This window comes from Lottia gigantea (assembly GCF_000327385.1).
Source record: "Lottia gigantea unplaced genomic scaffold LOTGIsca_234, whole genome shotgun sequence".
NCBI classification, from domain to species: domain Eukaryota; kingdom Metazoa; phylum Mollusca; class Gastropoda; family Lottiidae; genus Lottia; species Lottia gigantea.
In genome coordinates, this window is record NW_008708670.1 from 113,711 (window position 1) to 128,309 (window position 14,599).

Below are 14,599 nucleotides of genomic sequence, written 5' to 3' on the forward strand. Positions count from 1 at the left end.
TCGGCGATTTCAACATCCTCACCATTCATTACATCTATTAACCCTCTCGTTAATGTAAACAAATACAGAACATTGATGATAGTGAAATCAAAACCTATATTCAACAACAAATACAGAACATTGATGATAGTGAAATCAAAACCTATATTCAACAACAAATACAGAACATTGATGATAGTGAAATCAAAACCTATATTCAACAACAAATACAGAACATTGATGATAGTGAAATCAAAACCTATATTCAACAACAAATACAAAACATTGATGATAGTGAAATCAAAACCTATATTCAACAACAAATACAGAACATTGATGATAGTGAAATCGAAACCTATATTCAACAACAAATACAGAACATTGATGATAGTGAAATCAAAACCTATATTCAACAACAAATACAAAACATTGATGATAGTGAAATCAAAACCTATATTCAACAACAAATACAGAACATTGATGATAGTGAAATTAAAACCTATATTCAACAACAAATACAAAATATTGATGATAGTGTATTCAACAACAGATAACCACTATTAATAATGAAGTTTTAAAACAGGAACAAAAATATAGCCGCATTAGAAAAGCATCTCAAGGAAGAAAATAAATCATATTATTTCAATCTTCCATTTGGACATTTTGGATATGTGAGTGATTCTATTACTGATAATATTGATAGCACAAGAGAGTATGAATATAAAAAATATGGATTTACAGCAAATATAAGAGTATATACTGTTCCAGATTCAATTTTTCTCAACCCCATAGAGATGTTTGATAATGAATATCCATCATAATTTGCTTTCCGAGGAAAACGTCTAATTGAAATCATTTTTCCTATGCAGGTAAAAGTTCATTCAATATTCTTCAGACAAAAATCACTTTCATCTAATCCATTTAACGCTCGTAAAGTTCTTCAGTTAATCAATGGCACAGAAAATGTAGAAACTAAAGAATTAGAAATTAACGAGGAAAACAGCACGAATAATCACTTGTACGAAATTAAAACGAGTGGAAAATATATAGATAGGTTTAGAATGTTAATCATACCAGACAAAGAAAAAGATTATTATTATTATTGAGTCAATTTGATATGATATTGGAAACCATCAATGAATATTATTAGAAATCCAGAGAGGGAAAGTTATGAGTTTTTACGAACGACAGACTTTGAATACGTAAAACTATATTTTGTTAATAATGATATATTACCTCAATTGATATTCATAAAAGTCAACAAAAACGAAAATTTGTGATACCAGCAATAAGAGATGATGATGCATATGTTAATATATCAATCTCAATTGAAAAACCAAAATTTTCAGTTCATCTAAACAAGATTAATGAATCGAAAGAACAAAATTATATCCTTTGTAACTGTTGGACAAAATGGAACTGTTCGAAAGCCGTAGACAAAACTATATGATAGAAAAACAAAATGAACTAAAAGAAAAACTAAAACACTTCAACAAATGCAGAAAAACATGGAGTAGAAATGATTCTGTTTTCAAAACAGTAAGCACAATTCTAACAGTAGGAGTAACAGTGGCAACAGCTGTAACTGGTGGGTTAATGCTTCCAATAATTGTCCCAACCGTATTAGCCGCGTTCACTGCTGTTCAAACATCATCTTGTGGATTGATAACATTAGGTTATACATCAAAACAGAAATCTCATAAAAAGAAAACAGAAATTTTAAATTCATATCTTAATAAATTATTTATATTTTTTGAAAGATCAAGAGAAGATAAGAACATAACCATTGAAGAATTAGAAGAATTCAATGAAATTTTAGATCAATTTGATGTAGAAATATCATGTGTAAATATAAAGATAAAATAAATAATTAAAAATAAATACTCTTCTCTTCCTTTATCTAATCCATATACAGAAGTAAGATTGCAGGAAAAGTGGAAAAGAGAGAAAGGAGAGATAAAAATATATGATAAGAATAACTATTTACAAAACATATGTCTCACTTGTTCATTTCAACATCAAAGCACTAGTTTGGCGGCATGGGGTAATTCATCTAATCTACCTATGAATTTAAGAAAAATAATGAATGTAGACATTGCTAAATACACCAAGGACAACTGGGAACCTTTAAGACATGAATGGGAGCCATATGCTAAATGAGATCTTTAAAGGGTTGGTATTATTTGTATCATTACGACAAGGTTACATAAGGTTCCAGAACACACTGAAAAAGAAAACACTGAAAAGGTTTATTCATCTTTTTATAAGATATTTCATCAGACAATCCATTAAAGGAGGGAGAGTTTCTGCTAACAGGAAAACATTTGAAACGGACAAAATGAATGAGATTTGCGCCATATTAAAAGAGTATTTAGAAAGTGACACTGAAGGAATAATAGATTTATTCAAAGAATACAACACAAGTACAAAAGATAAAACAAAAGTTCACGCTAAACTCAAAGAGCTGGACTATTCTAAACCGATGGCATTTGACGCTAATGGGCTGTATGCCTCTACTATGACAGAAGGTGAATATCCAAAAGCTGAAAGTGCTAGAGCATTTTAACCTGAGGAAGAAGAATTTGTTAAGCTATTTAATGAAGAGAAATTCAGACATAGAACAGCTATTTTAAAAGTTGGTTGATATTCAAGAAGTAGTTAAAGCCGGTGGTAAAATACTCAGGATATTAGATGAAATAGTCTATGAAGAAAATTTTAAAACTCCACCATATAGAGATTACATTTTAATTTTAAAGGATTCAAGGAATAAATACAAAAAGATAGGGGATGGGGTTGCTAGTAACTGCATGAAGTTGTTAATTCCTTATACGGTAAATCAATTCAGAGGGATAGAAATGCCTCATTGCATTTATGGAATGAAGAAACGTTCCGCCTTAATTACGACAATCACGTCAAGAAGTATGACAAACTAAATGATACTCAATACATTGTGGAGATTAATGACGAAGAAAAGGAGTTTGTTCCTCCAAAGGATTCTACAAGATTAACACCCACTCATTTAGGTGCGTTTATATTATCTCACAGTAAAAGAATAATGAACAATTTTATTCATATAATAAATGGATTTTATAAATCGGAAATATACGATACAGATACTGATAGTTTATATATTTCTTCTAAAAATTGAGATAAACTAAGCTGGGTTGGTATCTGAAACTGAATATTGCAAAGGAAAGAATGACTATGGAGATGGTGGAATTATTTTTGTTATGTATTTAGCATCAAAAGTTAAATATAATATCATTTTGACTTCTGACAGTGTTTTGAAAGAAAAGAAAGAAAACGTTTAAGGGATACTCTAACTATAAGATTAAGGTGGACGATTATGTTCAATTAGCTAAACGACATGATGAAGAAACAAACAATAAATAAATCATTTTTCAACATTTATCGTATGTCTTTTGACAGAAAATGGTTAGCTATCCCATTGTGGCGAGTTTCAACGCGAATAAAAGTAAGCGTGCTATGGTATGTTTCGGACTATTCTGCCCTCTCAAAGCATGGAGTAGAATTATTGTCCCGAAATCTTCCTCCTGTGGAGCACTTTTCAAACAATTTATGGTCAAATGACAAGAACACCAGTAGTTCCTCTTGCGACCCATCTCCACTCTCAGAAGCATCGTCACCAAGGGGCATCGTTCGCATATTTTCGCTGGAAATTTAAATTTAGGTCATATAGGCCTATCGGCCTAGACTATCTCACATTTAGACCTAACCGTTTATTATCAGTCTGTGAGATATCATTTATCCCATACGACACTTGATCGATATGAGGACCAGTGTTTTTAGAATACAATTCTGTAGATGTTGAAAATGATTTATTTATTGTTTCGTTTCTTCATACGTAATAAAAACATTCCAAATTTTTATAAAAACCTGCTTTTCGATTCGTGAATATCAAGTCTCAAATGTCTTGTCGGAGTGTCGGACGAACCATGACACCGTATATTTCCGCTTTTACAGACGTCAAAACAGCAATTTTCAACACTTTTTAGGCTTTTAATATCTCTTTTATTTGACCTTTGTTGACCTCTTGATCGTAACAAAAGTTATTGTGCTAGACAAGACCCTTCAAAAAATATTTTCATTTTTGTTGTGTTCTACTACCGAATGTTAACACCGTTTAGTACTGAAAGGTATCAAATTCATGCGTCTCTTCACTACCGAACGTTAAGCGGTTTAAACGATATTTTTAATATTGAATGTTTACATGCTTTTCTTTTCGTTAAGAAATCCCATTGTAATGAGGACAAAGAATCAGAAAATATAATACATTTTTTTAATGATGTAGAGGACTGAAAGAACTCAAGTGCCTGTAGAATGGCAATGAGTTCTGCTATGAAAATGGAGGCTGCTGATGGTAAAGCTACAGATAGAACTTCCGATGGTGTAACTGTAGCGGCTGCTACCTTATCACCATCCTTAGATCCATCTGTATATAAAGGTGATTAATCCCCATATTTAGACCTTAGTTCTAGAAATTTAGATTGAAACACTATAGAGCTTGTCTGAATTTTCTTATTGCTCGATAGACTGAAGTCTAGCTGAAATGGAGCAATCGACCACGGTTGAGTTGTGGTCATTACGAAGTCCGCAATACTGTCGTGGCTTATACCAGCCGCTGACATAAGGGGTTGAATGCGGACTCCAAAAGAAGAAACAGCTTGTAATGAGGACAAAGAATCAGAAAATATGATACATTTTTTTAATGATGTAGAGGACAAAGAACTCAAGTGCCGAGGCTTTGCCTCGTACAGGTGTTCAAAGTAAGGTCTAAATACGGGGCAGTAAGCAGGATGTTGTGGCAATGATGCTATCTTGACAGCGTACTGCAATGAAAGCCTGTCACGTCTGTCGTACAATGAGGCCTCGACGTACAGACTTTCAACTGGAGTAGTGAGAAACGCACCTAAACTGATTCTAAGTCCTTGATGGTGTATGGTATCAAGCTCTTTGATATAGGATGGACGAGCTGATCCATACACCTGACACCCATAGTCGAGCTTGGAACGAACCAAAGCTCGATACAATCGGAGGAGGACCTTTCGGTCGGCTCCCCAGTCAGTATTGGATAAGACTCTCAGTATGTTGAGAGCTTCCAGACATTTGTTCTTGAGGATTTTAATATGGGGACGAAAAGAAAGTTTGCTGTCAAAAGTGAGTCCCAAAAATTTAAATTCCCACACAACAGGAATGACAGCACCATCCAGCTTTAGTTCTGGATCTAGGTGCAATCCTCTTCGTTTACAGAAATGCATGCAGACGGTCTTTGATTTCGAAAACCTAAATCCATTGTCAGTTGCCCATTGCTGTAAGTTGTTTAAGCAACGCTGCAACTGACGCTCAATCGTCTGCATGTTTGTAGAGCCATAACACATCTGAAAGTCATCAACATACAGAGAGCCATCAACCCCCCGTCTTAGGCACGACGTGATGGAATTAATTTTAATAGAGAACAGGGTACCGGATAATATGCTACCCTGTGGAATTCCATTATCCTGAGGAAAAGGATCTGAAAAAATGGAGCCAAGTAGAACCTTAAACGTCCTATCGTGTAGGAAATTGGAGATGAATAATGGCAACCTTCCTCTGAGACCGAAGTCAAAGAGATCACGAAGAATGCCATATCTCCAAGTGGTGTCATAAGCCTTCTCCAAATCAAAGAATATGGCTACAAGATGTTAATTTTGGATGAAGGCATCCCTGACAAACGATTCAAATCTAACGAGATGATCAAGAGTGCTCCTTTGGGACCGAAATCCACATTGGAGGTTGGTAAGAAGATTGTTTGACTCAAGGTGCCAAACGAGCCTTCGATTGATCATTCGTTCCATGGTTTTACAAATGCAGCTGGTTAATGGTAGCGATCCCCCAAGATGGAGGAAATATACCGTCATCCCAAATCTGGTTGAATATACATAAAAGTTTTTTTAATGTTGGGTAAGGGAGATGCTTTAGTATCTGATAATGGATATCATCAGACCCAGTAGCTGTATCATGAGCCTGTTTCAAAGAAAACTTTAATTCGGATATCTTAAATTTACCATTATAATATTCCTCGTTTTTTGATGTAAAATTAAGTTTTTCCTCTCTTCCCGGAGTTTTACTCTCCGAAAAGCATCCGAGGAAAAGTTAGAGGAAGAATTATACGAAAAGGTGTGGCCCAAGGAATTAACAATATCTGGAAGAGTGGTCTATTTCTAGATGGTTCACAGATATTGTATCCTATGCCAGACTGATTTAGAAGACGTACGACTGTTGATCCTGGAAACGTACTCCTGCAATGACGACCTCTTTGCTTGGCGGATAGTCCTTCTGGCTTTCGCCCGTGCAATGCGAAAAGAGGCCACATTGTTATCAGTAGGAGAACGTTCAAGGAGTCTAAGAGCACGATTACGTTCTTTCAGTGCTGTCTTACAGTCTTCGTTAAGCCATGGTTTATTGAATCGTTTTAGAGTTGCCGAGGTTTTACGAATCGCCTGACCCGATACATCTTGTAAGATGGTGGTAAATAATTCCATCGGGTCTTCTGCCTCATCTAGATCATCTTGAGGAAAAGAAGAAATGCCAAGAGCCTCAAAGAGAGGCCAATTAGCTTTGGAGAGTTTCCATCTTTGTGGCCTGTCTACAGGTGAAGGATCATTATTCCGTAGAATTACAGGATAATGATCACTGTGGCAGAGATCGTCGTGGACACTCCAAGAAAAATCTTGGAACAAAGATGGAGAGCTAATTGTCAGATTTAAATGAGAAAAAGTTTTGTTTTTTGAGCAGAAATGCGTAGGCGATTCGTCATTAAAGATGCAAAGATCATTGTCATAAATGAAGTCAGCTATTAATTTTCCTCTGCTATTATCATCGGAGCTACCCCAGAAAGAATGGTGACCATTGAAATCTCCTAACAAAATTTAAGGAGAAGGAAGCTGGGCAACAAGGTTGTCCAATTCTCCTGGGTTCAATGATAAGCTAGGTGTTAAGTAGATGGAGCAAATGGTAATAGGCACGTGGAGTGTAACTTGCACGGCTATTACCTGCAGAGGAGAATGTAGTGTGATTTCGGACTGGGCGACATTCCTATTGACAATAATAGAAACACCACCCGAGACCTTATCATCACCAGTGCCATAATGGCGATAAGAAACAAAATGTTTAAATGGCACTAAATTCAAATCGGTTGGCTTGAGGAAAGTCTCTTGGAGACAAATAGCCAATGGATTGTATTGTTGCATTAATAGCTGAACTTCATTAAGATTATGACTTAAACCTCGACAATTCCATTGTATTATATTATTTTTTTGATGCATTGTCAGGGTGGTTTGACTGGACTACGAGGTTTGCGGTAAGGGGGGTAAAGAACTTCCGCATCAACCTCGGAAGCCTCCATATCTATACTATCAGATATCAAAAGATCTCTTCCTCCCTTTTTGGAGGAGGATCCATTTTTTTTGCCGGACTTGTCATTTTTAGAAGACTTTCGCTATGCCTTTGTCTGGACTGCTTACCAGTCCCTTTTGGCTGAACGTCTTTAGTTGGTAGACTTAAACAACTATCATCAGCTACTGACTTCTCAGTCTGAGAAGCCTGGGTAGCGGATGATGTAGATGGTATTGCCTTAGAGGTAGATGGTAATAAGGCCGGAGACGCTACTAGTAACCGTGTCAGCCAAGTGATGTCAGTTTGGCATTCCACCGATTTGGTAGAAGCCTTAACGACATTAGCAAAAGTCTTTCCGGAAGGAGTAGATGGAGTTGCACCTTCTACAACCTTCCTCGCTTCGGGATACGATAATTTATTTTCTATTTTTACTTTATTAATTTTTTTTTCAGTTTGCCACTTTGGACAATCTTTGGAAAAGGCAACATGCTTTCCATTGCAATTGCAACAACAAGGAGCTTTGGTGCAATCCTTGTTGTCATGCCCAGACTGACCACAACGCGCACACCGAATCGAACTCTTACAAGTTCGAGTTCCATGCCCGAAATGTTGACAGTTATAACATCTGAGAGGATTTGGTATATATGGTGAAACTTTAATGTTCAGATAGCCTACTTTTATTTCGGATGGTAAATTAGGTCAGTTAAATAACAGAATGAATGTGTTGGTTGGAATTAATTGGCCGTCACGACGGATGGATATTCTATCATCGTTCGTGACTCCAATATCCTGTAATTCCTCTTTCATTTCCTCAGGAGAACATCCATTGAGGTCTGGATGTCGAATGACCCCTTTGGAAGAGTTCAGAGAGGAATGAGCATTCAACCAACAAAGACCCATTACGTAATTTTTTTGTCGATTTTGGTTCACTGGCAAGTCCAGTCAAACCTTTTGAAATTGCAAATGGGGACAATGATGATAAAGACCTCTCAGGGTCACTACTGTCAATGACAAGAAACCGAGGCCATGATTCGTCTGAATTAGACGAATCAGTAAAATCGGCCTCAGTTAACCGGCGCTTACGCTCGTTTAAGTTTTTTTTAGTTGGTGTAGCCATGAAGAAATATTAAAGGATTCATCTCCCGAAACCCCCGACCACCACGGACCACGACATCCGCGCGGGCTTTAAGCGGGACTCCAGCGCCGGCGCCCTAGGGGTAATCGGGAGATATACTTAGAGAAAAAAAAAGAATAAAAGTTCTGGGTGGAGCAAATAAATTCCGAACTTTTATTTTTATTTTTTTTACCCAATTGACCCAAGCCGCTGCTTCTGAGTCAGTGAAATGATTTGGAAGAAAAGAGATACTAACTATTACAAGAAAAAGTTTAATCTGTTCTAACCACCGACTCATAGGCTCAACACGACAAGCCGATTGACTAGTGTGGGCCACACTGGCCACCCGTCTAGGAATCCCCTGGCCCAAAGTGATGTATTGGGAAGTATGTTACCCTCAACCACCAGGTTTCCATTCAAAACCGACACGGGTCGCACCTCACGGCAAACGAGGAGCCCCAATTAAGTCGCCTCTTACGACACGTAATGGGGGGCGGTGGACCTATTCTTAACCCCGGGCCACTGGGGGGAAGTACCTAACCAGAGGTGTAGGATCTAAAAATAAGAGTTTAAAAGATTTAGAGTGCAATGTATGTAATTTAGTATGAATAGTTAATTGTAATAATGAAAGAGAATATATATGTAATGTAATTTATAAGACATAAAAGATACTATAAGATATAAAACTTGCAAAATACAACATGGCTGCCACCCAAGTAACCAGGATATACAAAGGTAGCAAAAGATAACTAAAATGAACCTTGAACAAGATCAATACAAATCCCAAGAATATATTGAAATAATATAAAACCAGGAAAAACACTAAACTATACAATCCATTACAACATTGAAGAAGATTCAATGTAAATTATATATATTTTCCTACACCAATACCATCAGTCTGACAAAAGTTGCCAACCAGAAAACACTTTTCAAAAAGAGTTCAGAGCTAGGAAAAGATAATCTGAGGTGAAAAGAACTAAGAGAGAAAATGAAATGAAAATGAAATCAGCACCAAACGGGCTATATAGCTCCAGAATACGTTGAAATATCATGTCATAAAAAAACAAAACTACAACAATAAACAATATATAACAAAAAACAATATCACAGAACAAAACAAGAAAATATCACAGAAAAAGAAGTCACTCAGTGACTTCAAAAACCATAAATAAACAGGTCATACACCACATGGTGGTATTAAAAACAAACAAAATACTAGAGCCACTCGTGGCACAGAGTGGGACTTTGCAAATGTAGCAATTTGCTAAAGACCCCGAAAAAATCAACCATCGACGATAATTAGGTCAAGCGCAAGAACAAGTCTAAAGTTGATAATTTTTTTATAAGATTCTAATACCGGAAGTAGACGTCAGACCTCACAAATGAAAGTATCAGCAGATAGCCAAGGTCAATGACCTTTGATCTTGTAAAAGAGAAAGTCTAAAAAGGTCAAGATCAAGAGATATACGTCATCAAAATTTCTAATTGCACACGACTATAAAACCGGAAGTTGACATATGACAGCAAATATGAAAGTACAAATAGATAGCCAATGCCAATGACGTTTTATCCTACAAAGGTCAAGGTCAACAAAGGTCAAGGTCAAAAATTGAAAATTTTCAATTTCCAAAGCCTGTTCCTTTTTTTGAACTAAGAAGCGGAAACAACCGAAATTCTAAGACAAAGTGGCTCACAATATGAGGTAATTGTATGCAAAGTTCCATTTTGAACAAACGTATACTTTGCGAGTTATGCTCATAGCCAAAAATATCAATAATGAGTAATATTACCCGGATGTGCCACGCCCACCTTAATTTTTTTGCATAGGGTAATTGATATTCCAACTGTTATGTTGTGTTTCAAATTTCAAGCTTCTACATTATTCAAGTCAAAAGATATAGGTCAACAAATGTCAACAAAGGTCAAAATCGAAAAATGAAAATATCCAAATGTTAAAACCCGTTCCTTTTTTGGAACTATAAAGCTGAAACAACTGAGCTGTTAACACAAACTGGCCAAAAGGATGAGGTAATTGTGTGCAAAGTCCCTTTTTTAACAAACGTATCCTATGCGAGTTATGCCCCAGCCCCAAAATGTAAACAATTAGTAATTCAACCCGGATGTGCCACGCCCATCCCAATTTTTTTGTCATAGGTGAATTCATATTCAAAGTGTTTAGTTATATTCCAAATATCAAGGTTCTACATAAAATAGGTCATAAGATATACATACACCAAGATCAAAATGACACAAATATGGTAAAACAAAACTCAAATTTGAAAAAATCACCAATTTCAATTTTGCTTTAAAAAAGCAATTGTTCTATATCTATGTAAAGGGCATGAGAAGCACATTAGGAAACCGAAAAAATTAACCCTCTAGGTTAAGTAGGTCACGTGCTAGAGCAGTCCAAAGTTGCGAATTTGGATTTTTACGGATAACTATAAAACCAGAAGTACATGTCGGAGGTCAAAGGTCAAAGTATCTAATGATAGCCAAGGTCAATGACCTTTGACCCTATGAAGGTCAAGGTCATCAAAGGTCAAGGTCACATGGTGTGATCGTTTAAAGCTTTAAAAAATTTCAACCGGAAGTTGCAAAAATGCAAAAGCGAAATTCAAAATTCTGCTCCCAATGTTTTTTGCGCAATCGATTGCAGAATACATTCACATCAAATTTGAGCATATCAACTTTTACCCTGAGGCCCCATTTTGAGTTTTACAAAAGTGTGTTTTTTCAATATGGCGGCCAAAGTATCACTTCCGGTCTGGATTTTATTTTCTTCGTTTTTTTGTATTAGCATTTACTTACGATCAGCATAAATTTCGTTGACCTATTTCAATTACACCGGAATTATTCGACCGGAAGTTGATTGTACTTTCAATTGATTCCCCGTTTAAAACCGGAAGTAAAGTTAAATATTTGACAACTACATATTATTTGTTTTAGTGATGTCCCTTTGCATATTAAATTTCAGATCAATCGATGCAAAAGCAAAAAAGTTGCAAAAAAATTGAAAAATTTGATCGAAAAAAGTGAGCGACGAATTTTCGAATTTCGTAATTTTTCAAGTGCTATCAGGTCAAAAATTACAGGTAGATTGTAAAAATGACAACCCGAAGAAAATCGATGCAAAAATACGCCTTTTAGAGCCGATTTTCGACTATTTGCACGTGTTGAACTGTGGCACTTCCGGTTTTGCAAAAATGTTCCAATATATATTTAAGGAACACGTTGCCACTACAGAAGGTCTAGAGAAGTTGAATGGTTGCTGCAACTACTGCAGTCTAGGCTCAGGAAGGTGTGTAAATTTCGGAAAAAAAAAAAAAAAAAAAAAAAAGAATTGACATTTCGATAACAAACTAGAGCCACTCGTGCACAGAGTGGGACTTTGCAAATGTAGCAAAATGCCAAAGACTCTGAAAAAATCAACCTTCGACGATAATTAGATCAAGCGCAAGAACATGTATAAAGTTGAGAAATTTTCATTTTTTAGAAGATTCTAATACCGGAAGTAGACGTCAAACCTCACAAATGAAAGTATCAGCAGATAGCCATGGTCAATGACCTTTGATCTTGTAAAGGAGAAGGTCTAAAAAGGTCAAGATCAAGAGATATACGCCATCAAAATTTCAAATTGCTAACGACTATGAAACCGGAAGTTGACATAGGACGGCAAATATAAAAGTATAAATAGATAGCCAACGCCAATGACGTTTGATCCTACAAAGGTCAAGGTCAACAAAGGTCAAGGTCAAAAATTGAAAATTTTGAATTTCCAAAACCTCTTCCTTTTTTTGAACTATGAAGCGGAAACAACCGAACTTCTAAGACAAAGTGGCTTACAATATGATGTAATTGTATGCAAGATTCCATTGTGAACAAATGTAAACTTTGCGAGTTATGCCCCTGGCCAAAAATTTCAATAATGAGTAATTTAACCCGGATGTGTCACGCCCACCTCAATTTTTTATTGCATAGGTTAATTGATATTCAAAATGTTACGTTATGTTCCCAATGTCAAGCTCCCACATAATACAGGTCAAAAGATATAGGTCAACAAAAGTCAACAAAGGTCAAAATCGAAAAATGAAAATATCCAAATGTAAAAAACCCATTCCTTTTTTGGAACTATAAAGCTGAAACAACTGAGCTGTTAACACAAACTGGCCAAAAGGATGAGGTAATTGTGTGCAAAGTCCCTTTTTGAACAAACGCATCCTATGCGAATTATGCCCCTGCCTCTAAATGTAAACAATTAGGAATTCAACCCGGATGTGCCACGCCCACATATGTTTTTTGGACATAGGTGAATTCATATTCAAAGTGTCTAGTTGTATTCCAAATATCAAGGTTCTACATCAAATAGATCATAAGATATACATAAACCAAGCTCAAAAAGACGCAAATATTGTAAAAAAAACCTCAAAAATCCTGACTGGTGATAGGGAAAGGTTAGATACTCTAACAATAACTTGCGTATCCACACCTGGGTCTACCTCAATCAGAGTCGGAGTAACCTCCACACCAGCTGGGAGAGCTGAATCCTCCGACCTCTGAAAGAGAACCCTTTGCCTGCAAGGCACGGACAAGTTGCTAACCCTACCAACCATACAGAGAGTCTTGTTGCTGTCTATTGTCATCGATTTGTTCCCACAGAATCTTACACACCCAACTTTACCAGACAACTGTCGTTCCTGTACCTGCATACAGCTGAAGGTAAATGACCAAACATCTGGTAAAGTGTCAGTGGGTAAACCACTCTGTGTAAACTGTTCATTCAGTGGTTTAAGAACATTAGTGCCAAGAAGTACTGGTGTTGTCTTTTTAAAAGATGTATCAGGCACAACAAGAAATAAACAATCTAAATCAATGGATCCTAGACCAAGAACCTTAAGGTTAACTGGAATATAACCCAGATATGGCAAAATATCTCCACCTGCACCTTCAACTACCAGTATCTCTGTCAATGGAGTCAAACTACAAGATTCTGATTTCAGAAAATCTTCAAAGTAAGACTGTGATACAGTGGAAATGGTTGAACCTGTGTCTGACAACCCTGTAGTCATACAACCATTAATCTCCTGTGGCCTATCAACTTCTTTTCACTGGGACTGGGTATTAAACTGTCAACTAATTGTCCCTCATTAGTGACATTTGCTAGTTTAAATCCTTCTTAGGATTTCTACACCCAATAGCCACATGACCAACCTGACCACAACGAAAACAAGTAAATTGTTGTTTCTTCCAAGGAACTGGAGTAGAAGATTTGGGGGTAGATGTCTTGGGCACATTGGATTCCATTGCAAAAGATCCATTACCTGCCTTCATTTCCCTAACTTCTCTCTGAAGAGCACAGACTGTAGCAGACAAACTCTCTGAAGACTGACACTGTCCCTTCAACTGAGCCACATCACCCTTAAGTTCTTTAACAGTTCCGGTCAATGAGGTTATTAAACTCTTAAGGTCATCATCCGACTGTTGGACCATCTTACTGTGTGTCTTCGTCAGCTTAGAATTTTTACTCTCACTTGTAACATCTCTTTCCAACTTTCTAACTTCTCTCAGGAGGTCATCAAAATCAGTCAACCTGTCAAATTTATGAGCGGAACGATCCTTCAATTCCTGACGAAGTCCACTCCAGAATTTGACTCTCAACTTCGATTCAAATGATTCTGAGTCCACTTCATCCTCCTGACGTGCCTTATCCAATATGTCTTCAATTCTACAAGCCCACTTAAACACTGTTGACTTGCTGAATAAAACTGTGACAATAGAGACTGGCCTTCCTCTACCTTACCGAACCTGCTCTCGAGCTTTTCTAACAGCATTCGAGTAGTTGCGGAATGACTAAGCCTCATTGTCACCCTTCCAGCCTCACCCTTTAGTGACCTAATCACTGCAGTCTTTATGGCTTCGGGTGCATACTGCTTGTCTTTCAAGAGACTCTTCACCTCGAATTGCCATAAATCAAAGTGAGTATCCTTACTAGTAGGATCGCCAGAGAAGTAAGAATCCTGGGTGGTTGGGTGTAAGTCAATTTCATTTTAGGTGATGCTACAGGAGATGAGGGATCATGACTGAAATATGATTGCTCCTCTTTCCTTA